Here is a 24737-nt window from a genome sequence, read left to right as displayed (position 1 = left end):
CAATGCTAAACCTTTGAAAAACGGAGCTAGGGATACCTTGGTGTATATGAGTGAAGCACACCACAAAGTTCCACCCACAGTAGACTCTAACCCTGTTCAGGTCAGTTGTTGCCATGACGTGTACTGAAAACACTTGACTTACGTTGGGAGGGTCAAGTGTGCAACATGCATCACATTTATATAGTGTTCAGGCAAAGTGCTTCACACACATTATCTCAGCTCTTTAAGCTCAGTCAAGGACTTAAATTGTTGCTAGCTACCGTGAGATCAGTGAATTTGTTTATTAAACGAATAAAGTGTTGTTTAATCGTATCTTAAACTGTTGTTACCCACCCTGAAATCTTCTAGTATGAACAGTGGGATAGATAAGATCAAATTTTAAATAAATTTCTATTGATACAATAAATTTAAAAATAAATGTCACTATGCCCATATTGTGGAGTGAGGAAGGAATGAAATTGAAAAATAGTGGCTTGCTTGAACCCACGTAGTTCATTTGTGAGTAAAGTGAGAATTTGAGCCAGTAGCTGATTAGCTCATATGTCACACTCTTAGCTGTGACATTACCCTACATACTGGATCCAAAGCTTTCCTTCTCTAGTATTTTTGCTAAGAGATCCATTAATTTTGCCTCAGTGTCCTTAATTTTAAGACTTTTCTGTGCATCTCTAACCAAACCATCTCTGTTTCTATTCCCAATGTAAAAGCTGTATGCTACGTTGCTTCAAAAGTTGGATTCAGATAATTTTTCTTTATATAAAAACTAGGAAGTGTATTTGTTCTCATTAAGGCACTCTTCTTAAAATGACATAAATTCATTTCCTTCATCTAGTTAGCAAATGGGAAGTGCTCGTGTTTGAGGCTCTGCCAGTTTCAGTGCAGTAAGTTTCAATGGACAGAAAGCCAAATTTGTTCATTTGGCCTTGTAGATCTTACAACTGAAAAAGAGGTGGTTTGGATTTTTTTTTTTAAAAAAAAATGTAATTGAAATTATAAGCAGAGGCTCTAAATGGCCATATGCTGTGAATTATTTCAAATACGTATGTTGCTTAGATAATTGGGAAGCAGCATGAAGGTTGTGTTCTCAATTTTCCTTGGCATGCTGTTTTAAACATTGTTTTGTATTGTGTTGCCTTGAATCCACTCTTTTTTGAGGATTAAAATCCACTATCCGGGTGTTAGCAGAGTCCTTCTTTGGTAGTTCCTCATGTTCTGTCCCTCACAGTTAGGTACCCAGGAAAAGCCTATCATCTCCAGATCAATATCCCGAACTTCTGTGCCCCTAAGGGAAATTTCATTTTGCTATCATGCAGGGCTCCAATTATGAAACAACGGGTAGGAGGTCAGTCCACCACCACACACCCTGTCTAAAGACTGTAGCAACACAAAAGCCCCCCCCCCTTTAATTCGAGCCATGCTATCATATTAGAAAGGAAGCTTGAGTAACACCGTGTCCTCAAGGAGCAAGCATGATGAGGGGAATATATGTATTAACTTGTCCTAGTCCGTGTCATGCCTACTAGCTCTGCATTCTGTAGAGCAGAGAAGGGGAACCTGTAGCCTGCCAGACATTGCTGGACTACAATCCCTAACCATTGGACATGGGAGTTGGAGACCAATAATTTCTGCTTGGCAGCAAGTCTCCTACCCCTAGTGAAATGGTAATATAGGCCCTTACTGTTTATTAGAAAAGATTTGAGGCAAAACCAAGGAGTGAACTAAGTGTCAGAACGAATGAAGAAGCTGCCACAACGATTTTTATACTGAATCTTTAGAGTTGCTGTTCCTGTAGAATAGCTTGTATGTTTGTTGAGAACAAGACATTTCATGATAGTAATATTATGCAAAATTGACAGTATGGTGGAGTAACAAAATGGCTATATATTCTTGAACATATAACCACATATTTCTTATAACAGTAGTCACACATACACATTTCAGTGCCTAGTAGTGTACACATGCTACATATTAGCAACTTCTGTTCCTGTAAACCTGTAAAGGCAAGTTTGCAAGAAAATACATAATATATAGAAATGTTCACTTTGGTAAAGTACTGGGTCAAAGCTACTCTCAAATTTCAAGTTTTATGCTGCATGTGCAGGGGGAAGAGGGTGTAAATTATGAAATGTCCTAAAATATGAATAAGTCATGTGGAAATAATTAATCACAGGAAACTCATTAAAATTAAAAGTGTATTTTAAATGGTTTCTTGATTGAGTACAAATGCCTCATTAATTAAGAATGCATTGACTTAAGAACACAAGTGATGTCAAAAAGAGAATAATGACTGACATGACATGGAATACAACATGCTGTGTGTTCTCTGTCTCAAACACTCAGGAAGAACAGTCTCCACAAAAGGTCAGTGGATGCATAAGATGGAAAGCTCTTCAATGCCTCTTGATTATTTTAAAGTGCCATTGTACACAGGGATGTGGGGTAGAATCATAGGATCACTGGGTTGGAAGGGAACTTGGAAGGCATCTAATCCAATCTACCACTCCAGGCAGGACCAGCAATGCTGGATGCACTTACAGCATCCCTGACAGATGGTCTACTAGTCTCTGTTTAAGTTCCTCAAGAGAAAAAGACCCAACCACCTCCCAGGGCAGCCTATTCCATTCTGAACATTTCTTCCTGTTAGCAAGTGTAGCTCTCTTTCCCACAGAGATTGTCTTGAGGTATGACTGTATTCTGCTGGTTCTCTCCATTCCGTTTCCGTTATGTTCACTAGATCTGTGTTCTCCTTTATAACCAAGCATTCCAGCTTGCCCATCTTAACTTCGGGGCTTCTAGCATTAGCATAGAAACATCGGCACATGGTGTCCCTTTATTTCCATCATGTGCATGTTTTTCCTGTGACCATTTGGCCTCTTTGACTGGCTGTCATGTTCTGCTGTAGGTTCTTGGCCTCTTGCCACATGGTTCCCATCAGGGTAGGGAGAGAACATTTTCATCCCCATCCCTTAGGAATGATAAATCCTGAAGTGAATACTACCCCCGCTTCTGTTGGCTTTCCCCCAGAGATCGTTTGTAAAAGAGTTCTATCAACTTCTTGCTGTGCAGAACAAGCAGTTAAGTTCCATTCTGTGTTCCTCTAGTGCCACTGCTCCTTGATGTTTGCAGTTGTTTTAAGAATATTTCCATTTGAGTATGAATCTTTCAGGATTGTGTGATATCACCCTACAGATGACAAAATAGAAAGGAAAATCCATGTGTTGTTTGTTAGACTCGTCATACTGTTTAGTCACTGAAGTACTATACACATTTCAGTAATGCCCAACTCCCGTATCAGCTATACATGAGCAGGTTTTAAGTTCTGGGGGGAAATATTTGGCTTGATAGATTAACAGAGCACTATTGGTATTGCATAAATATCAATAGAACTTCTACACAGACCACTTCTGAAATGGTTCTGCTTCCTAATTGCAACAAGAACTAAGCTGCAAGTTTCTTTAACATTCACTCTATATCAAAGAACTTGTTTCCCAGTATGTAACTAAGCAACCAAATGTCCTTGTGTCTTCCACCAATCAAAAGCTGGCCATGCACAACGCTGCATATCAAATATGTGTCTGTTAAGCCATAAAGATCAGGCAGAACAATGGAAATGTGAATGCATGCATCGTAGGAGAAGCTTTTCGGAAGGACTTTCTAGGTGCTCCAATTTTCCACCAGATCTTTATCGTTCTATTAACATGACTTTTCTGGGGGAAAGCAATTGCCCATTTCCATGGTGTACATCATATTTGCAATGAACTATCTCTAGTGTGTGACACTTTGTAATAATTGGCCTAATCTTTATTAATTTCTCTGATGTTCATCGTAGTAACATTAATCATTTGATGCACTTTTGGTATTAATTTGAATGTCATAGGTACTTTCCAAGCAGTTCCATTGTAATTCCGGATTAATTAATTTACTGTTCCTGCCAATTTTGATTTAAAAATTAGACTTCTAGTACAAAATCCACCTTGGCAGTTACTACTTCTTTTTTTTACATTTTTAATTGCTGGTGCAAGTGCCGAGGGTATGGTTATCTTGTGCGGCTCCTGTTTCAACAAGAATTTCACATTTTAATGGGGGCCCAAAGACATGAGCATGAAGAGATTGCTTGAATTACATTATCCAGGAAGAAGTGGAAGGAGACATTACTAAGGGATAGAATTGGCTTAAAATGTGGCTTAAGATCTAAATGTAATAGTAGGTGGAGAACATGTTGCTGAACTTTTGTGAATGCATTGATTAGGATTCATCCATTATTCTGCTGAATTTACCATATTGGTTTGCTGACAGTACTGGATTAGTTTGCTGACATCAATATATTTGTTTGGATGGCAATAGTATCACAGGATAGAACAGAAAGTGCCTTGGGAATCTGTTTACTGCTTTGCAGAAAATATTATAAAAGGAACAGTTAAAAAAGGAACACCAATCTGTTCCAGTTGTTTTAAATTTAAAACAAGGTGATACACAGGCGTTCAAAAGGGACTTCCTAGTAAGTTAATACAGTCTGCCTGTTCTATTGGTGAAGACTTACCCTGGACTAACAGGAAAAGGTCTATGTAAATGATGATCAGAGGGACAGATCATCCCACTTTACTGTAGGTGTCAAGAGCAAGCAGTGAGTCATCATCATTTGATAATTATCTTCTCTTGTGGCTAGAGCCTTGTGAACAGATTTATTGTAGTTGAGGTGACATGGACAAGTTTATTGTAGTGGAGCCTTCTGAGTGTACTAGGTCGTACTTGTCATTAGGTGTACTTGATCGTACTTGTCATTATTGTAATGTCAAATAAAATAGAGTTGTCTCATATCCCTTTGGTGGTTTTCAACCCTTAAACTATCCTGTGTCAGTGCTTTTACAGCTTCTCTACCTCTTTCCCCTGCTTCTGCCCAAAAGAAGACAGTAATGATTGCATCATGAGATTGTACATTCATTTAAGTGCAGGAACTCCCTGAATCTATGGTATAGAACTGCTTCTAGTAGACAAAGAATATGATTTTGAGTCCAGCTCTTGTTTTTGACCAGTTCCTGGAGAGGGCTTCCCACAGGCATCTGGTTGGCCACTGTGAGGATTACGAACCAGACAGGCCTTGGGTCTAATCCAGAAGAACTTTTGGGCTCTTATCTCAGAGTGTGAGGAAGCAGGGAAGAAACAAGCACTGGGATTCTAAGTAACTATCATCTTCAAGTATACTAAACTCCAGGCCAGTTTATGCCAGTCTCCTTGGTGATGTCCACCAAGAAAGAGTTAAATGCACAGGTATTTATTTTATTGGTCCAAAAATAAATGCTACAAGTAGGCAGAAATGAAAGTGGTGTGGGTTTACCACTTTCTCCAGCAATGATGTCAGGAACTGTCTCTGACATATTTTATTCCCTTAAAAATGTTATGTTTTGCTTTTGGCAGTGGTAAATATGATACAGAAGCACTATCCTGGAAATACACTGGCAAATTGATGACATTTGACTATCAGATGCTTACTTAAAAAGTAACTGCTGGAGAAAATGAAGGAGAGCTGACTATCTATGAGGTTTATTGAGGCGGCTGACATGCTACAAAAGGCAGGTGGGCGTGAAGCTTGAATGGTTTACAACCAGCAATAACAAGACTGAAAATACATCTTAATCATGTAATCTCCCACCACGTGATCCTATGCCTGAGGTGAAGGTGATGGGGATCATTCTGTTAGGGCAAGCTGGTGCCTTTCCAGGCAGATTACTGGGCATGTTAACACAGAAGAAAAAGGATTGCTTTGCACATGACGTAAGGGAGAAAGGAGGTTATGCAGCACAAGCCAGAGGAGGAAAGAGATCAGCCCCAGAGCCACAAAGGCGAGGGACATGTGGAAAGCCTTGTGGCTAATCAGGGTCTACCTGCAGTGAATTTACCTTGATTTGTCCAGAGGAAATGTGAAAAGGAAAGTGAAAGTGTCTCAAAGAAAACAGTTTCTGTTGAGATAAAGCAGAATTGGAAGCCTTGGTCAAAAAGTTGTATTTGTAGATTAAGCATGCATGGGATTATTTTAGATTAACTTTTTTTTTGTATCTCTGTTGAAAGCTGTGGTGTGTCCTAAGCCTTTTGGACAGGGCACTCTGAAAATGAAAACATAAAGAGTTATACGTTTATATCCACAGAAGGTCCCAAGCTGGGGATTTGGACACATAAGAGTTTGTCAAAGCAGGAAGGGTCAAAAGAGGCCGCATGAAAGGCAGGCAAGTGATTCTTGAAGCAGCTTTTAGACTGCTCTCTTATAGTGAGATGTTCTGATGTTTTTGTTTTCATTTGCTTTAGAGTAATCTTAAATTTGTAAACTGACCTGACACTTGTTAAAAGTATAGAGTATTAATCCCTAATGTGCATAAAAGTCATAGAACGAATATATAAGGTATCCTTGCTAAACTCAAAGGCTTTTCCTAAGTCCAGAGTTGTGTTTCAGTTATTTCACAATGAATCCCTGACGATGTTTTAATATTGTTTTGGCACTGTTTCAAAGAAAGAAAGCTCCACAGTGTATGTTGTGCATCAAGCCTCTTCATGTTAATGGCTGGGACCACTTATTATACTCAGAAGTGTGTCCCACTCAGTTCAATAGCACTTCCTTCTAGGTAAGTGAGGATAGGATCTGAAATATACTCAGAGTCGCAAAGTGATTTCATGCTCTTTATTCAGCTCATAGTGGTGAGGAGGAATGAATGAATGTCCCCTCAAAGTATCTGCTTTATATACATTATTTACACAATGGGCTGCACATGATTGGTTAATTCTGGAATTCTACTGTAAGCCAATCAGGTTGTGGATTCACTTATATCTGGAGCATGATTGGGTGGTTCCTGCCAACCAATCATACTGCTGCATTGTTCTTGGACCAATTAGACCGCTGCATTCTGAATCCTATTGTTCTAGGACCAATCAGACTGCTGCAATTTGGATCCTATTGTTCTAGGACCAGTCAGACTGCTGCAGTTTGGATCCTATTCAACTCAGTACATAACAGGATCACAGGCTGATTAAGCTGAGGTTGAGATCAAGTTTGGGCTATAAAACCGCTTTGGGCCTTTGGTGAAGTGTAGAGCTATCCTATGCATTTTTACTCAGAGGGAAGTCCCACTGTGTTAAATGGGACCTTCTCCTTAGCAAGTGTGTGTTTAGAGTCACTTAACATGAGGAAAACACCACTGGAGATCCTCTTCTGTAGCTATAAGCAGTCAGGAAACAGAGGACATCCTCAACCATCAAGGCATTTCTAAAAAAGATGAAAAGCAAAAATACATTGATTCCTTTCCTATATGACAGCAGCGGTCCTATGTACATGCGTAATTCATAATGGAATGAATTGACAACCTACAACTCACTGATTTATAGATATGAGACTCCTGTATTACTTCCTGCATATAGAAAGCTGTGACATCAGGGAACAAATGATTTGACATGCTAGCTTTCCACCAGCTTTGCAGGCAGATGGTATATTAAGAGATGGTATATTAATACGGTATATTAACTAATAGTCTGAGATATCAAATAGGTAGAGCCAGGATAAAAATTGTGCAAATTCTTGAGGATTCTAACTCTAGCTCCAAACTAGATGTTAGTAAGAAACATGATGGTTAGTTTCAAAAACTTAATTTGCATCACATAGGATTAGTGTTGCAGTGAAGCTGTTCCTGTTTCATTATTAACGGTACATTTCTTAAGCAGGTAGCAATCTTTTTAGAAAGGACAGCTTTATTGGCCATTGAAGCAGAATTTCTCAAGTTTGACATTCCTTGGTTCTTAGTATTGAAAATGTCCTAATAACTCTTAGCATTTATGTAGTACTTTAGAGAATCCAAAGTGCTTCACATATGTCTACTTCGTAATGCTATGAACCTCTTTTCCCTTGCCTCAGTTTTTTCCTGTCTGACCCTACCAGTTAAACTGCACATATCACAACAATATTCAACATGCTTTGTTACTACTTAGAATGTGTAGCTTTGTTTATTACACGTAAGACATGTCCTCCTTATTTATGAGCACAGAAAGGTTACTAAAATGAGTAACAGAAATATATTTATACTTTCCAAAACTTGGAAATAAGCATAAGAGGAAATGGAAGTAGGCAACGATTCAAGCATATGGGAGATCATACCCAAAAAGGGTGGGGGCCGTCAGGAAACAGCAAGCAAAAACATGCTTGTTGACATTCGGTAATGCAACATAATACACAGTGCTCTGGAAAGAAATTTTTTAATATGGTGCCATACTATAGCCAAAACCATCTCCCTTGTCCTTGATGGATTACACAAATTTCCCTCTGTCTAAAAGCCCATAATTTCATTTCCTAGACCCCAGAGTGATGTGCTTCTTCAGCATGACATACTTTCCTATGGCCTTTTATTCTAATTTTCTATAATTATGATCATCATTACTCACTGTGACAAGGGGCACTACTGTCCTACTTCTGCCATTCTGCTCAGTTCAGACAGGGCACCCTTCTAATTTGCCATGGCCAGTGATGATATCACCCTGGTGTGCTGACTGTCAGCAGCCTATTCAAGGAGGGCAATGATGGATGGACAGCTGAAGCACAGGAGTGGATGAGCCAAGCCTGCTGTAGCATCCTCAGAAGAGCCCTTTTCAAGGAGGGCAGGAGAACCCTTCCTTCCACCTCAAGGAAGAAAGAGAAACTGGAGGCAAACAAGCTGTGTTAGCCAGGGAGGCTGACCCTGGTCACAGGACAGAGAAGCTTTCCAGGCTGCTCTGGCTGGGTCAGGGTAAGGCAAGCTAAATCCTACCTTGTCAATGATGTTAACTCCCTTGAAGTAACAAAGACTTGGTGAGGACAGAGAGCCTAAACCTTAGTGGTGTGTACTTCTCCTGGAGGAAACTCATTGATCCATATGAAGTAGAAATATTCTCAGTTCCCAGCCCTCAGATCATGCTATCCCATAAATCAGGCTTCCTCAACCTCAGCCCTCCAGATGTTTTTGGCCTACAACTCCCATGATCCCTAGCTAGCAGGACCAGTGGTCAGGGATGCAGGGAACTGTAGTCTCAAAACATCTGGAGGGCCGAGGTTGAGGAAGCCTGCCATAAATATTTCGGATGTTCCATGATCTAACTCCTGTAATCAGCAAGGAAAAACTATGCATGGACACTGGCCTCATTTGTATCAGCACATTGCAAAAGAGACTAGTGCTCAGTATGTCGGTTGACCCAGGCTAGTAATTGAGTTTAAAGGTGGGATGAAACTGCACTCATCCTCCAAGCACCAAAGGATCAGAGTTGTAGTCTGAGCAACCTAGAAGAATACTGGATTGAAACCTAAATAACGCTGACAAATGCAGGATCATAGAATATGTATTTGCCTAAACAACAAAACCAAGAACTTACTTTCTCCATGCCTCCCAGAAACCCAGAGCAAGAGCATTTGTTTAAAAACAATGGCAACAGACAGCACTTCAGTATATGGAAAAATAAGTGTTTGGACATACTGACAAGAAACAGGACCAGATGCTATGCATCAGTTGCACCTGACAATCTTGGAAATGACTCCTGGGAGAACATTTCAAGTTAGTCAGAAGAAATACAAAATTGTTAGACACCAGATCAGTACTTCAACTTCTGCAGTGTTAGCACTTTAAGGTAGAGAAACTGCATCCAGATTTATACCATTTGAAGATTTGGCAGGTAGCAGCCAAGAAATAGAATTCATCTTCACTGGGCATAATAATACATCTAAAGATATCTTTCTATAGCAATTGTGCCATCTCATTATGATCCGTTATCCACTTTCATTTCTCATTCCATCTATTATTAAATTAGGTTGTTCAACAATGTAGCTATTACGAAGTTATGGACTTCCATGTCCCCTTTCAAGGCAAAAAGGCTCTCCAAGATTTTGCAATTTGGAATTTCAGGTCTGCCACTGCAGCTAAAGTGGATGATAACAAAATGCAGCTTGATTTACATTTCAAAGCTTTCACTGAATATAAAGCCGCTCTATTGGCCTTTAAGCACTATATCATCTGTGTCAGGCATATTTAAGCAAATTGTTGGCTCTCTTAATGCCATATTGAACACTGCAAACTGCTGATGTAGTCTTTATGGCTACATCGTAAGCTACATAAGCTGAAATTGTGTTAGTCTACATAGTGTTTAGCTATGCTCCTTAAAGAAATGGAGCTATCATTTCTACCTAGTTTTCAGCATTGTCCAGATATCTTTGTCATCGTTTTGTCATTATCACATCTTTTCTGATGTCCTTCTAGTCCAGCACTCTATTCTCACAGTGGCCAACCAGTTGTCCATGGGAAGCCCATCAGCAGAATCTGCTATTATGGGCTGTGTCCGTAAGACACTGGACTCCTGATTAAGTAAAACACACAGTCCCAAAACCATAGAACTTTGCTATTTTTCTCCTTCAGTAAACATAGTTAGTTCTCTTGTCAATATTTATATGTATAAGTGTTGTCACATTTTGCCTGTGCTGAATGATTATCTAGGTGCTTCACCAAAGGGCATGTTTCTGCATGAAGACCTTTCATTTGCCAAACAGATGATCAGCTTTCACAGCACTGATGACTTGTTTGGGTTTAAGGAGCAGGTTGTCTCCCAAGACAGATGGATGCCAACCAACCAAGAACTTGCCACACCCTGACTCTCCAAACAGCTGATCAGCCCTCTCCAAGTGCCAACCATCTGTTCAACAATGCATAGAGTTCTGAATACAGGATTCTGCCCCCTGTCCCCGCTTTCCAATGCCGAATTCTTTAGTCTGTGCGAAATTTGATGAAGGGAGGTGATTTTCCAATAGAATTCTGTTAGCTCTCAGAAAGATCACTTTTTCTGGTTTGGAATGACTGCAGGCTTAGCAAAAATCTGTGGCCATCCCAAGCACTATATTGACATAGGGCTACATGGGAAATAATACAACATTCAATCATGTAACAGTGTCTGAGCACTATAGTAAAAACGGAGCAACTGCAATGAAAATATATATAATTTTATCTCATATTCATAACCATATTCACACCTTGCCTGTGAGGAATGGACATTCATGTGTTCAGCAAAATCAGATAACAGTGAACACGTGTTGTGCTAATTGCCAAAAGAGGCTCGGGTCAACACAAGTAATCATGAATAAATTTTCAGAAGACAGGTTGCAGGCAGGGATATAAGAGCAGGCAACAATATAACAGGAATCAAACTTTCCCCATTCATTGATATGCAAAATGGGAGAAGAAAGATTGGTTCTTAGCAGCAATCTAATAAATCCAGAAATAAGTAAAGTGGTAAAAATTCAATGATGTGTGAGTTAAATGTGTGAAAGAACATTTCTGTCATTTCAGGATTCTGTTCCCATTTGTTGCCAAACGCCTCATACATTTTGTGTTTTATTTGTCAAAATTTGATTTCTTCTCATTTGTTTTTGTTAAAATCCCATTTCCTTCATGTCTTGATACTTTTGTTTCCTGTTTATTTTTTGTTCCACTTTTTGTCACCTGCAGACATCCGCCCAAGGTCCAGGTTGGACAGGATCCTAAACACCAACAAAACAGCAGAATGCAACAGATGGGCATGATTTGACTTCTGTTTGTGCCTATTAGTTTCCCTCTGGGTTTGTTTTGGATCAAATAGAAATTCAACTGAATAGACGCCATTCAGTTCTATGTTCCATTTGTCAAATAAATACACACTCCCACTTTTTCTACTTCAGAAAGCATGGCTATTTCTCTGGTCAGTATTCATATTCATAACTGTGGTGACTGTGGTGGAAATGTGGATGTCCCACCAAAGTCAAACAGTAGTCCTTATGTGTAGAACTGGTACCAAAAGAAGCCAGGTACACTAAAGGGGAACCTGTGGCACTCTCAATGTTTCTGGGCTCCTACTTTAATCAGACAGTATGGCCAATGACCAGAAATGTCACACCTCTATCCGGACACAGTGGAGTCCATATGCTGTTGGAGGGCAACAGGTTCCCCATCTCTGGTGTAAAATAAACTTGCTGGAGATAATAGCTAATCCATGAGTGTCTTTCTCCCTGTGTTGCCTGAGAAATGGAATTGTTGAATTGAAGAAGAAAAACTTACTTCAAGTTGATTGATGTCTGTGTAACGACTTTCATCAGCAATGCTCTGAAACAAGATTAATGCTACTTTTCCCCTTTAGAGGTAGACATGTGTTATCTTTTCCTATCAGATAGTCCTTGTTCATTCACACTGCTGGAACTAGGGAAATGATACGAATTTGACATACAAATTATGCATCAGTTTTTCAGAGGAAGCAGAAATCATGTCGATAAAGGGAACTGCATATCAGTAACCAATAGGAAGTGAGGAAATACAGCCTGTAAGCTTGAGCCCCGAAGGAGGCTGATGGACAGAAGTATATGAGAAGCAGGAGAAGATTTTCATGTTATCAACTGTACCTAGAAGCACTGTTTTGTATCTAGCATAGTGGTGCCATGAGAGATGGCAGAGGAAAGGGAAGAATGGCCTTGGTGAGAGCCTGTTTGCGGTACCCCCTGTGCATGAACATCTAGAAACAATAGCTGCCTGTGGTCACTTCTTTTCAGACTTGAACATGGAAGTGATTTCTTGTGATGTTGTCGTTTTGTTCCTTATTCCCAAAAAAACCAACTTCCTTTACTTTCTAACAACATCACAATGTTTGAGAGGAATGGTAGAATTTTTGGACAAAGATAATCACTTTTGTCTTTTTTCCACAGTGTCAGCTGCACTGTAAAATGGTATAAACTACTTGCATTGTAACTTTCCTTGAATTCCCAGTGACTATGGAATACCGCAGTGACAAACGATAGTATCTGAGTTTGCAGCAGTAAATTGCAGAATGTAAGTGATGGCTCTGAACCTTCAGGAAGTGTAGCAGCATTAATTTATATGGGTCTTAGTAAATGTGACATAGGAGGACTGTCCGAAAGCTAATTGAAGTGGCACAACTATCACAGTGAAGCTGGTGAAAGCTCCATGATCTTGCTGTAAAAATATGATGATGTCTATAACTGCAAATGTAAAGTCATTGCTGCCCATTAATTATAAATTATAATGAAGATCACAGTTTGCAATTTTTGCAGAATAGAAACCTGAGCCAGCTCAGGTCATCATTAGATAGCATTTGACCAGGGAATTCATATGACATATGCCACAATGCCCTGCATATAATTTGAACTGATATGCTCTGGGGGTACAATTACTCTGTGATCCTGAAGTATATAACCTTGCACTGTAGAGAAGTGTTTCTCCAATGGAAATAAAGAGAAGAAATTCATCAGCAGTGACTTTGGAATGATGATTTGTATTTTAATGCACAACTCCCGCTGATAACTCTCATCAACACTGTTTGTCTCAGAAACATAAAAGGAAAAAAATTCACACTGATTTAAAAGTGATCATAGATCAGCAAAGAACATTATCTCTGAGAAAAGTTGCCAAATCAGAATCTATTCATACACCTGATTCTGAACAAGTTAAAGCTGAATAATTTCTCTAGCATCACTCTCAATAACATATTCCATGCTGAGGAATTAGAAAAGACTTTTGCCAGAGCTACGAAGTCAAAGAGTTTGCTTTCAGCTAGACATGGGCCTTTAAAACATGCCTACAAACATTTTCAGCCAAGGCCTTCTGTTGGGGGAAAGACTCGTCATAAAGAGCTCTTGAGAGGCAATTACATTTGACACATGGTCATGACAGTCAGGCTTGGAACCATCTTAATCTGATTTCAGTTGAAAGTTTCTTCTTTCAGACCTGCCCTGAGCCACTGAGAAATGGGAACTAGAAATGGAAAGCTACGGATAAATAAATATTCCAATTTAGGTTGTCCAGCGGCATGACCGCCAAGACATTCCCTCAGTCTCTTAGCCCAGTTCTGTGAACTGCCGCACCAGTCGTCATGACTGCAGCACAGCTAATGTTGAGACAGCACAAGAGAGCAGCCCATTCTGATGTGCCAATATTGTGAACCGAAATGGTTCAGCCAGAAAAATAGGTGTTACCGTGACAGCCATGGAAAAATATGCAGGGATGATACACAAAGCATGTCTTATTTTCAGATCCCAATGCCTGTACATTCAACAAGCCAAAGGCTTGCTGCGTACAAGAGCAGGTATCTTTCTTGCTCAGATGAGCAAGTAAGCCTTGTTTAGAAGCTGTTGTGAGGGACCCACTGGGCTACTGGAAGAAAGGGCTATCCAGGCTGGTGTGGCTACTTGTGTGAACTTCTTGTCTGACAAGCATGAAGACATGTGCCTCAAGTTCTACAGGTTCTGTAACACAGAAAAGGGGTTAGAATGAGAGTCTAAGACAGCAAGCAGGTGTTTTATATAGAGTTTTAGCCACTGTCATTCATTTAGAGTGGGACTACTGATATTTACCAATTAAAAGGTTTGCTTCCGGTGTTCAAAACTGTTCACATATAGATCAGCTCAGCAATTCTTACAACAGCAGTGGGAAGCAGACTAGAATTATTATCACCGTGTTGCTGATTGTGGGAGGCTGATAGCAGATAATGGTTTGCTTAATATTGCATAGTAGTAGCAGGTTTGTGGCTGGTGTATGGTTTGAGATGTCATGGTTTCATATTATTTAATGAATTTATATACCACCCTGTATCCGCAGGTCTTAGGGCGGTGCACAGGGTAAAACCAGAATATAAAGCCGTAAAGTACATAATCAAAATAAAAACAACAACCCAATGTCCCCCCAACACATTTTAAAAGGGCATAGGCTGTCAATCAAATCATCTCACTCACATCTCACTCACTTACGCAATATGCCAACTCTCTGACCAAGAGCAAGGGTGGTACAGTGACAAGAGCCTAGCTCAGAGCGCAAGAAGAGGCTATAGTTACTTTAATTAGTGGCTACTTAAGCCATTCATGAGCCAACTATACTGGTGAACTTCTACTAACATTATGTCATTGGAGTATGAATGCTGCTGCCACACAGCACAGTAGGGTGGATTTGTCATGTAAGACAGAGTGTAGCTGTAGCAACAACAGATAGCAACAACAAGTATGTTTCTAGGACTAGGATGCTGCTTGCTCTCCTCCTTATCCATGATTCTGTTCATTGGATTTATTCAGTGATAGTCTTTGATGTTCTTTCCCAGCCACACAAAACCGTTTTCTTTTCCACAACACCTGTGCAGTGTATTTATTGGAGGCATAGGTTCAGTTCATATGCTACTGATACAGTACAGTAACTGCTAAAAAACAACAAACAAACAAACAAACAAACAAACAAACAAACACTTGCTTCCATGTGGGTTAATCTCACTTCACAGGAGTAATGTCTGAAGCACACACACACACACACACACACACACCCCACACAAGAGGCAGTAGCCCCATTCCACTGTCTGGCTTCATTGTCAGTCTCCCTGGCCTCTAGGACCAGAGAGGGACCAGTGGCAAAGCCCTGCAGAAAACCCCCTCTCCTTCCAAGTCAGTAAGAAGGGAGATTTCTCCTCCCACCTGGTGGCATGACAAGAATTGTAAGGTGGTTCACAACATGATTGAAAAAGTCAATAATAAAAATACATAAGTGTAATATCCACAAAGCAGTAAGTTTTTTGTAATCAACAAAATATGAACGTGGAAGCCTGATGGATCTGTGAGGAGAGAGTATTCCACAAAATGGATGTCACCACTGAGAAAGCCCTTCTCCATATCGTCATGAGATGTATTTCTGTAAGAAATGGCACAATGAGGAGGGCATCCTGTGAAGTTTGAAATGGTTGGGCTCATCAATATGGGGCATTCTCTCAGACAGCCTAGTCCTGAGCTGTTTAGCATTTTGTAAGCTTAAACTTGGCTTGATAGCAAATTGGCAGCCAGTACAATTCCTTCAGCACAGGAGTGCTTAGCAGCACATGACCTTTTAAAGTAGTGAATCATTTTAGTTTAGCAGTTAAATATACAGTAAGTGGGAGGCATGAATCTTAAGTGACAACTATTAGGTGAGTATGTTAGCATAATTGGGGCCTTTTCAGCGGTGGCACCTCAGTTTTGCAATGCCCTGTGTGAGGGGTGAGGATCTATTTTCAGGCTAAAGGCCACATTTTATCTTGGGCTGCCTTCTGCAAACTGAATGCTAGTGACTGGCAAGGCCAGCAGTAAAAAGTGGATAGAGTCACAGGTGAAAATGGATGGGGCAATACGTGTGAGTCTTGCCTTTCTATTTCCCTTCCACACACAAGTGAGAATTCTTTATAGACACATGCACACACCTCCATCCAGTTAGATGAGATGTATTATCACAGTTCAATGATACATTCCATCCAGATAAAGGGACTCAAGGAGAACTTGGAACAGGCCAGGTAAGAGGTGTGGTCTGGAGAGAGTCCCAATGGCTGGATAGTTAGGGTTGCTTTCAGTACCTAATAGGGTCTCCATACGTTGGAAGCAGTGTCTGAGTGGAAATCAGCAAAATGTCTGGGAAAATCTGGTTGTATGGCAACCCATGTTGGCAACCCAGCTCACAACTTTGCTCAGAAAGCTCAACAACTTTTGTGTCCGGATTTTCTCCTCCTCCTCCTCCTCCTCCTCCTCCTCCTCCTCCTCCTCTTCTTCATTGTATTGCCACCTTTCACCAGCAGTTAAATTATAGTCACAGTAATTGGGTGGGTCCTAAAACCATACATCTTGGGTGCCAAAGGGCTAGGTAAAGTAGTGTGCCTTCAGCATTTGCTGAAAGCTATGAAAACTATATAGTGAAGATAGCAGATATGCCTCTGTGAGGAGGGAATTCCGCAAATTATGCCATTTCAGCACCATGGGAAGACCTCCTTATTTTCTCAGGCCTTTAAATTCATTCCTGATTTAAACACCTATGTTTTTTATGCTGCTTTCATATGTTTTACTGATCTAATTGTGTATTCAAATGTGTTTTTTCCCTTTCCTGTAAACCACCCTGAGAACATGGTGAAAGGGTGGCATATGTATATTTTAAACAAACAAAATAAAAATAGATCCTGTGCTAATGAAAACCAAATGAAGTCATTTAAACAACAACAACAACAACTGAAAATCTGAGGCAGAATATATAGTTGGCTACATAGTCCTTCAACATCCGTTCATTTTATCACAGGAACTCCAGTGTGAAATTTGAAGTGATTTTTGCTGGAGGCAGGGAGAGGCAATGCTAATTAATAAAGAGTCCTAAATGACTGTTAATTGCCCCACTCAGTAGCCTTATCAACAAACTAGGCAGGGAAATGTTTTTAACCAAGATCACCTACAAACCACTTGCCTTTGAAAAGGGTTTCCTTTTCCCTTCCCCAGACAATTCTTCTTGCCCATTTTCCAGCTAGAACTGATATTGTACATGGCCCAATAATGTGCAAAGCGAATCAGACTAACAAGAAACAAAGGCAAGTCTTATTTTTTTTCGGAAATGAAATCATGGCCTAGTTCTATTTCCTGACCCCGGGCAAATGATTGACATTGGAGTAGACGGTGACCTGCTTAGAGTGGTTTAGTGTGTCAACTGCCACCTGGTTTTATGTCACTGGGCATGTAATGAAGCTGACTAAATAAGGCAGAGCTAACCTAGAAAAAGACATCAGACTTAAGTTATATTTTTAGGCTGATTTCTTTTCACATAAATTTAAATACCAACTGGAGTCATTCACTATGAAAGACCGTGCTGGCTTTCTTATGCTATCAGGAAAGATTAAGGGCTCAGGTTGGTTACATGGTGTTCTGGCTTTGCCTGGCAGATCTCCTTGGTTGGAGCTTAAAATATGTAGTAAACTAGGCTACTTTTCTTCTTAGATGCATAATGCAGCGGATGGGTCCCTTTTATGTGACATTTTGCTCCTGGAAAATGCAGGGAAAGGTTGCCTTTCCAGGCAGCGTCAGCACCAATAACTAGGCAGACGGCAGCTTTTGACTGGCGACAGCAAATATTAAATCTATTTTTATTAATGTAATTGGAGTGGTTTCAGGATTTGGCAAACCTACTCCCTGCTTTTTGAAAGACATGGAGAAAGGCTGCATCTTATGGGGTGTGTCCTATATGAAAGGCTATGTTCTCTTCCTCAGCTTATATCAAGGCTAGATTTTTCTGCACGACTCAGTCCTTATTACAGACTGAAAAGATATTCGGCGTTTGGGTTGAATCGTCCTGTGGCAATATATTGTCTCCTTGAATTCCTAACTGCACATAAAAGGCTGCGGCCGCTGTTTACCTTCTACAAATAGTCCAAGGTCCAGAATATTTCACTCCTGAAACACACTACCTGGGTTTGTAGTATCCCATGAAGTTGATGTGAATTAATGGGTCTGCCTCCTTTTTCTTAGCCCCTGAAACTTATTTGTGTGCACCACAGAGACTAAATGGGGGTGGATACTAATTCAAGATTACTGGTCTCAAGCATTCCAGGTTGTCTGTTAGCTCCCCATCCCAACCAAGATAAATAGGCACTGGGGAGTTTGGTACACTTTCAAAGCAACTTGCTAAGCTGCTCTCAGAAACAGAATATTGCATTATATTGGGGATAGCCAATTTGGTACCCTCCAGATGTTGTTGGAATCCAGTTCTCATCAGCCCACCTTGCATGTCCAATGGATGATGGGAGTTGTAGTCCAACATTATCTGGTGGGCATGATGTTTGTTACCCCTGAGATATATGGACCACCCTTGCTTATAATAAGTAGATGAAAAATAAGTATGAGCATTGAAGCCCACACATAACTAGGTGAGTGGTTATTCACAAGGCTTGGTTTGTGATTGTACTCAATGGTATGGAGCCCTGGTACCTCTTATTTTGCTGCTCATGGCAGCCATTTTCTGTTGGCACCCATCAGACCCAGTACCTCATTTTTAACAAAAATTAAAAGACTGATTATTTGTATGGCAGAACTCAGACTCATAACTCTTGGCTACCCTGTGCACAACCTTTTTCGAGAATGTGGTCCCATATGGGAAAGCCCCACTTGTGTTTTGAAGCCAAATTTCTGGAACTTGGCATGAAACAAAGGCGATTGCAGAAGCCCAGGCTTTGTTCTCACACCCTTCAATTTCAGTAAATGGTGAAGCTATGCACTGTGCAAACTGATGATGATGATGATGATGACGACTATTATTAATACCCTGTCTATCAGGCTGTGTTTCTCCAACCACACTGGGTGGTTCCCAGCAGAATAGTAAAAACACGACAAAACATCAAACTTCCCTAAACAGGGCTGCCCTCAGATGTCTTCCAAATGTCAGATAGTTGTTTATTTCTTTGACATCTGAAGGGAGGGTGTTCCACAGGGAGAGTGACACTACTGAGAAGGTCCTCTGTCTGGTTCCCTGTAACTTCACTTCTCACAGTGAGGAAATCACCAGAAGGCCCTCGGAGGAGGACCTCAGTGTTCGGGCTGAGCGATGGGAGTGGAGACACTCCTTCAAGTATACTGGGCCGAGGCTGTTTAGAGGGCTTTAAAGGTCAGCTCCGACACTTTGAATTATGCTTGGAAATGCACTGGGAGCTAATAAAGATCTTTTAGGACCAGTGTTAAATTCCAGGTTCAATCCTTGGCATCTCCAAGTAGAGCTAGGAGAATCTTCTGCCTTAAATACTGCAGAGCAGCTACTGGTAATTATAGGCAATATTTAGCCAGATGGACCAATCAATGGTCTGATTCATCAAAAAGCAGCTTCCTACTTCCCTATGTCCTAGACTTATTACTTTTGATTCTTTAGAAGCATTCTTAAGAAAACTAAGATTCTCGTCCAGATGCATGGACAGTGGGAAGAGGGTATTTATGAAGTTCACACACTGGCGTACAAAGGGGGGCAGGGGAGCATGCCGCACCAGGTACCATTTGGGGAAAGGGTGCCATTGTGGTAGCTCCCCCCGGGACATGCAACCCCAGGACGTGCGCCATGCCCCCATGGGCGACTTGCCACGCCGATGCGCCATGCCCCTGGGACACGTGCCAGGCGCCCGCCTGTTCTGTGCTCCAGGGGCTGCAGTATGTTGCTCCATCACTGAGTTCACATATTACAAGCACTGGAAAATATGTGTGAATTTCTAAAGAGCCCAGTTGGCTGGATGTAGCAGGAGAGACTGTACACAAAGTAAGAGCCAATGTACATAAATAAGTGATTATGTAGCTCTCACAATGCGGACTACTGCAAACTTTCCATTTGGAGATTAGCAGCATCACTATCCAATCCCACTCCCTCCAGTTTTCACAAGTATACACAAACAGATTACTGGGGGTTAGGGGGTGGGAGCAGAGAGCAATTGAAAGCAGCCAGTGCTTGTTCATGTGCATCAGCAGAAGCCTCAGCTCACTCCTCTTTGGGTTACATGTGCCCACTGTAAATTGCCTGCTTAACCCATGATACAGATTCTGCTTTAGCCATATATACATTTTCCCCATAGAACAACAGTCCTATTCAGACAATGCTCATCAAAAGAAGATCATGGATGCAGTGAGGCTGTAGGGCCATATGTTTGGTACCTTACTTTTCCAGTGAGACTGAAATGATTAGATTACAAATTTTGCATTCACTTCCACTAAAAATCTGTTTGACCTTGCAGTCTCAACCATGCATTATTAAATGGTTTCTTTATTTTTCCTAATCCCTGTATGCATTGAAATATTGTCATGAAAAGAAAATATAAAACAACATTAAAATAGGTATATTATACAAGTAGACACCATCAAAAAAGTCATACAACATTCTATTAATTAACAACTTAGATAATGGAAAATATGATATTACAAAAGGTGGAGTTATGGTAAATATATTTTCATATTATTATTTTTTTAAGTCTTATTTTATTTTATGCCTACAGCATTTATTTATTTAGCCAGCTAGCTATCTAGCTATCTAGCATTGTTACTCTGAAAGTTCATTGGCTGGCAGTATCTCCCCTGAGTTGGTGATGAAGCCGATTAAGGTTTTGAAAATGGCTACCGTGGTACCTCGGGTTACATACATTTCAGGTTACAGACTCCGCTAACCGAGAAATAGTACCTCGGGTTAAGAACTTTGCTTCAGGATGAAGGCCCCATTAGCTAAAGTTGTGCTTCAGGTTAAGAACAGTTTCAGGTTAAGAACGGACTTCCGGAACAAATTAAGTATGTAACCAGAGGTACCACTATACTTGCATGTCCCATTTTGCATGATTTTTTCCTGTAACTGTTAGCTCTCTATGCAAAAATAACTATTATGCCTTTCTTTCACTGTCAAAGATCTGGTCCAGTACACCAACCCAAATCCCATAGTGTTGTTTTTTTTAAACACACACACACACACAAATACAAAGCACAGTAACAAAAAATCCATACCCCTCCCCTAGTTAAATGGCCATGGATTGATTAATTGGCAAAGACCTGAGAGAAGGGGATTGATTGATTGATTGATTGATTGATTGATTGATTGATTGCCTGGCACCTAAAGCTATGTAATGAAGGCACCAGGTGAGTCTCCCTGGGGAAAGCATTCCACAAGCAGGGAGCCACCACAGAAAAGGCCCATTTTCATGTTGCCGCCCTCCAGACCTCTCACAGAGGACGTATACAAAAATGGGTCTCAGCAGGGTCCTGGTCAGTTCATATGGGGAGAGATGGTCCTTGAGATGCATGGTCCTGAGCCACTTAAAGCTTTATAGGTCAAAACCAGCACTTTTAATTGGGTCCGGAAACTAGTTCACAGCCAGCGCAGTTGGGTCAGGATTGGTGTAATATACTCAAACTGTCTTCCTGGTAAGCAACCTGACCGCTGAATTCTGCACTAGCTGAAGTTTCCAAGCTGTATTCAGAGGCAGAATACATACAGAACATGTTGTCATGATTTAACCTAGAGGTTACCAGAGCATAGACAACAGAAGTTAGGCTTTCACTGTCTAGATAGGAACACAGCTGAGCCGCCACGCCAGCCGCAGCTGATGGAAGGCACTCCACACCACTGAGCTCCCCTGAGCCTCAAGCAATAGCAATGGGTCCAGAAGTACCTCCAAGCTCCCTCCTTCAGAGCAGGCCTCCTCTCATCCATCTGGTTTTGGGAACCACTATTAACAGTTGCTTAGTCTTATCTGCAGTGAGCTTCAGTTTATTGACTCTTATCCAGCCCATTACTGAAGCAAGACATTGGTCCAGCACATCCACTGCCTTACCTGCAGATGCAAAGGAAAGGTAGAACTGTGTGTCATCAGCATATTGCTGATCGTTGGGTGTAAGACACCATTTGCCAAATCTGCTTTCAAATAATGACTTTTTTTCTGTTTCCAGTCCCACTCTTTTATTATAGTGTTGATCCCATTTTGAATTGGGAATAGGATTTATTGCTTTTTCCAACATGCGCAGGGTTACTTTTTGTTTGTTGTCAGTGCATGGCTTCATGATGATGACGCCACTCCCCACTGGTGTCTTCCCATGTAATGCAGGTGGCTGCGATCATATTACAAGGAGATTATGAAGGGCTGCACAATCTTTAAAACGTGTCTCTCTTCCTGTCCATCATGGTCATTTCAACAGCTCTAGCTGCTTCACAAAGTGGATGTTTCCAAATGATAAAATACAAAAATGACTGGAACCATTCCAAGAAGTTATTAAAATAATGGAAGTTCTCTAGGATCTCATCCCCATTATTGGCTGCTGTTACTTCTGAACTGAGGAGCTGAAAGTATTGAAGGACTTCAGAAGGTTTAACTTTTCTCCTAGGCTACTAGTCTTTCCAGTGCACCATCATCATTTGCAGTCCAGTGCAAGAGAAAATCTTGGTTTTAACTAGCATAATGATATGATACTGGCATACCTGGGTTAAAATTAAATGGGGCAACTGTGCCCCTGAAGGACCAGGTGCGCAGCCTGGGAGTCATTCTGGACTCACAGCTGTCCATGGAGGCACAGGTCAAATCTGTATCCAGGGCAGCTGTTTACCAGCTCCATCTGGTACGTAGGCTGAGACCCTATCTGCCCGCAGACTGTCTTGCCAGAGTGGTGCATGCTCTGGTTATCTCCCGCTTGGACTATTGCAATGCACTCTACGTGGGGCTACCTTTGAAGGTGACCTGGAAACTACAACTAATCCAGAATGCGGCAGCTAGACTGGTGACTGGGGGCGGCCGCCGAGACCACATAACACCGGTCTTGAAAGACCTACATTGGCTCCCAGTACGTTTCCGAGCACAATTCAAAGTGTTGGTGCTGACCTTTAAAGCCCTAAACGGCCTCGGTCCAGTATACCTGAAGGAGCGTCTCCACCCCCATCGTTCTGCCCGGACACTGAGGTCCAGCGCCGAGGGCTTTCTGGCGGTTCCCTCATTGCGAGAAGCAAAGCTACAGGGAACCAGGCAGAGGGCCTTCTCGGTAGTGGTGCCCGCCCTGTGGAACGCCCTCCCACAAGATGTCAAAGCGATAAACAACTACCTGACATTCAGAAGACATTCTTAAGGCAGCCCTGTTCAGGGAAGTTTTTAACGTGTGATATTTTATTGTATTTTTGGTTTCTATGGAAGCCGCCCAGAGTGGCTGGGGAGGCCCAGCCAGATGGGCGGGGTATAAATAATATATTATTATTATTATTATCAATTTATGCTGACTCGTGAATCTCATAGGGTTGTGTGGTCATGAGCAAGACAGCATCACTCAGTTGAAACTATCTTACAGATTTGTTGTAAGGAATTAATGGGTTAGAAATGTATGATGTCCAGGGTCCCCTCCCCCTTTGCATCCGTTTGTTTTTCTCAAAACTATTCCATTTTCATAATTCAATTTGGCAGCATCCAGTTATATTTGCACAGGCAAATCCTTGTGCGAAGCATGCTATCAGCACAGTAAGGAATTACTTGCCTAAGGTAGAAGATAATATATTCCAATTAAAATACAGCTAGAGCCAAATTCTAAAGAAGAGCTGATACATCAAATCCTTTATTAGATTGAATGCTGAACCCTGAATTTATTACACTGCACAAATTCCTAGGGTGGAAAAGGGAAATGAAATATAACATTAATGGCTTTGTTGGGCATTAATAATATAATATATGTTTTTTCCCTAATGTTTCCAGTTAGGACAAAGTCTTATTATGTGCCATTTTTAAAGAAGCTTCAAAATGTTGCCAATGTGCTCTTTCACTTTTTTTAAACATAAAACCCACTAATGCTGTTTAAAATTGGTTCACGATATTTCCGCAGGAAAAATGTATTGTAAAGGTTACATAGTATAAGAAACTGAGGTTTGCCACTGAAAGAACTCCAATGGCAAGTTCGCCCCTTCATAATATGTAATATGACTCCATTGAGTTGTGTATTTCTCTGGCAATGAAGCTTCGGATCATTGACTGCTACTGGTGCTTTCAGGGAAAAGTTAAAAATAGTCATGGCTGAACAGAAATTAGGGCCACATTCACACCATACGTTTAAAGCACTATGAGACCACTTCAAGCTGTCATGGACATAGAATCCTGGGAGCTGCAGTATGTTAAGGATGCTGACACCACCCTCACAGCGCTACAATTGCCAGTTTTCTGTGAAGAGGTATTGATTGTTAAAGCACTCTGAGAATTGTGGCTCAGTGAAGGGACCATATAACAGTGGTCCTAAAAGAATTACATTGGCTCCCATTTCTGAGCACAATTCAAACCGTTGGTGCTAGCCTTTAAAGCCCTAAATGGCTTCGGCCCTGTATACCTGAAGGAGCGTTTCCACCCACATCATACAGCCCAGACACTAAGATCCAGCTCCGAGGGCATTCTGGTGGTTCCCTCACTGAGAGAAATGA

The 24737-nt window shown here is 41.0% G+C and overlaps 1 long non-coding RNA gene across 2 annotated transcripts; it reads left to right on the top strand.

Moving 5' to 3' along the window:
• Positions 1-2318: 2318 nt before the first annotated feature.
• LOC308589876 lies at positions 2319-12509 on the top strand. 2 transcript variants are annotated; one of them, XR_014009526.1, is made up of 3 exons: positions 2319-2361; positions 5416-5574; positions 12261-12509. It is a non-coding gene; the product is annotated as an uncharacterized lncRNA (long non-coding RNA). The 2 variants fall into 2 exon arrangements; XR_014009527.1 differs by lacking the exon at positions 12261-12509 and adding an exon at positions 11496-11604.
• Positions 12510-24737: the final 12228 nt, after the last annotated feature.

The sequence above is a fragment of the Podarcis bocagei genome, assembly GCF_964188305.1.
Source record: "Podarcis bocagei genome assembly, chromosome: 6".
NCBI lineage: Eukaryota > Metazoa > Chordata > Lepidosauria > Squamata > Lacertidae > Podarcis > Podarcis bocagei.
Note: the sequence above shows the minus strand (reverse complement) of the source record. Positions and strands in the feature narration are given on the sequence as shown.